Consider the following 2,857-nt stretch of genomic DNA (forward strand, 5'->3'; position numbering starts at 1 on the left):
GGTTTGGGATGTTCAGCCTGGAGGGAGCCATATCTGGGATTTTCAGAGTCTGGAGCTGTTTCCTGGTAGAGGCTCAAGCATGCAGCCTGCAGACTGGAGTTTCCCAGCACTTGAGAGCTTCAGTTTGCAATATGAGTGTTGTTCCTGATGGTGTGCAGATGTCCAGGTGTTTTCATAGCATTTTAATGGTGTTTCATTTGTCCCAGCAGATGGTACTGATGCCCATGCAGGTCCCCAGCCCTGCTGTGCCCAGATCCATCATCTCCACGAGGCTGGGAGGGAAATTGCTTTGCCCAGTAGTTTGTAAGGTCTTTACTGACAGCAGAGGAAGGGAGGCTTGGGTATCCCTGCAGGTTTCCTTGGAAAAGCCTGATGGGTTGGACACTGTCCTTACTGCCTTCATCTGCCCAGCTGCAGACTCTGTCCCAATCCCTGTGTTATTCCAATCTTTCTGACAGTACAGCATCGGTTCCCCTTTTCCCCGCTTTCTCATAGCCAATCCAGAATGTCTTTCTCTGTTCCTGTAGGGAGTCCAAAACTGCTGCATCTCCTTTCTGTGGCACAGAGATGTCTTGTTAGGGTGGTGAGTTCCCAGTGCCCTGGACATGCTGGCTGTACTGGTGCTGCACAGTGTGGACAGATTGCTGCTGAGCACCTCGTGGGACCACAGGCTGCTGCTCCCAGCAGACATGGGGCTTGGGGCTTCCTTCTTTGGTTGAGTTTCTTTTAATTTCTCTTCAATAATGGATTTTTCAGTGGTGTTGTAGTGCAGTTGGAATTGAGGAGAGCCCTCTGCTCTGTTACAGTGGTTTCAGTCATGTTCCTCAGCTGTGCTGCTGCGACCGGGGTCTATGAGGGTAGCATCCAGAGAGCGTGATTTCCTTCCCTGGCTCTCAGGAAAAAAGCAGGGCTGTGGGAATTGCTGGGTGCTACAGCAATTAACGTTTCTTAGGAAAAACTTCTTTCTGTAACTCAGTAAAGCAACTTTTAATCTGTGTCTGAAGACTGGCATGGGAAACTCATTCCTTGGCAGACATAGCAGCCCGGTGCTGCCATCGAGAGGACCAGTGTGATGGCAAGTTTCTTCACGTTCACTTTCTACTCTTTACTCATTTCAGTTCTCTTTTGGCCTTTTCTCTTGTACCTGATCCTACAAATGTGTGAGCAGGGGCAGACAAAAGAAAATTTGCTTGTCACCTTTTTGGATTGTGGTTGCGTCCTCTAAAACTGCAAAGGTGATGGGATGCAGCTTTGGTACCTGCCTGTGGATACCAGGAGGTGAGTCTGCCTTGCTGTTCTTGTTTCACTGGCGAGTGCAAACACACCCCTCGTCTTGTTGGAATAGTCAGTTGAAAACTCTCAGAAGGATTTTCCTCAGCTGATGTGAGGGAGGTCCTGCGCCTGATGTCTGTCCAGGCGGGTTGCTGATCTGGTGAGCAGGGCATATGGGACAGTCACTCCGCACAGTGTGTGCCACGTGTGGAGGCAGGTGTGACCTGGTTTGGCTTTTGAGCCTGTGCTTTTTTTGGTTTGTTGTCTTCTCTGTCCCCATTGCCTTGCCCTCCTTTGGGAGGACTTGGCAACCACGCCAGCAGCAGATTGCAGGAGGCCCAAACAACCATATGATGCCCCGTGCTCTGTAACTGCAGGTTAAGTCTACATAGAGGATGTGTGCAATTTATAGGCATGATGATGTACAGATTAGTGTTCTTGAAAGGCATTATTGTGTATTTGGAAGGGAAAGTGATGGCAGGATCCAGTGCAGATCAATATGTTTAGCAAATCAAAAACCCAGGCTGAAGCTGGGCACCTGCTATCCATTGTACTTCCATGGGATTTGGCCGTGTAACTCTCTGGGGCTGCTTTTGAACCTTCTTTCTATGATGCACAATGTCTGTGAGCCACTTGCTTCCTTCATCTCTGTTCATACAGGGATCTGCTGCTATGGTGTCAGTGGCTCGTGCTCCCTCTGCAAGATTGAGGTCCCTGCTGCACACAGCAGAGTTGTAGACCTGGAATTTGGCTTACATTCCTGGTCCTCTGGGCCATTTTGTAGTGCAAGAATTTTCTAAAGTGTAAGTTAACATTTATTCATGTTTATGAGTAGTGGCAGAGGAGCACAGAATCTGTCCAAAGTGACAGTCTAGCACTGAGTCTTCAAGAATCATCCATTATGATGAAATTCCAATCTCTAATCCTGAAAACATGTACTTGAATTGTTTTTGAGCTTGAAGTTTTCATGGCTAAGATTTTCACAGAAATTACCAGCACTTTGTAATTAAATTCTGGCAAGTTAGAATCTGGGGTTTGGGTGGGCTGGGAAATTTAAGCCTGCTCTGAGCAGGGACACCTCCCACCAGACCAGGCTGCACAAGCCCCATCCAACCTGGCCCTGAACACCTCCAGGGATGCAGCAGCCACAACCTCCCTTCTTTTGTGGGCTTGTTGGCTTTCAGACCCAGTGCAGGTTGCTCTACGGGTAAGAAGCTTTATCTTTAAAACCAGAAAGCAAAAAAGCCCAACTACATGTACTGAAAACCTAGCAAAATAGGATGGAGTGGGATTTATGTGATGAGGGCAGGCAGGGGTGTGAGCTGCCGGCGCTGCTGCCGTGGCCAGCCCTGCCCGCACTGCCGTGCCTGCCCTCTCACGGGTGCACAGCAACAGGTCAGCTCCTGCCGGTGCTGCAATCTGCTGGGACTGAGATCCAGGATGGGCCTGTGTGTGGCAGGTTGTTGGCAGCAGGTGCAGACAGGTTGTTCCTGGTTTCCAGGGGACACCAGCAGGAGCTGCCCCTGAGCCGAGCAGTGCTGTAGGGTGGGCACTTCTCTCTCCTCTCCCCTTCCTGCTGCCCAGG

Source organism: Chaetura pelagica, unplaced genomic scaffold, assembly GCF_000747805.2.
Source record: "Chaetura pelagica isolate M959 unplaced genomic scaffold, ChaPel_1.0 scaffold1061, whole genome shotgun sequence".
Classification (NCBI taxonomy): domain Eukaryota; kingdom Metazoa; phylum Chordata; class Aves; order Apodiformes; family Apodidae; genus Chaetura; species Chaetura pelagica.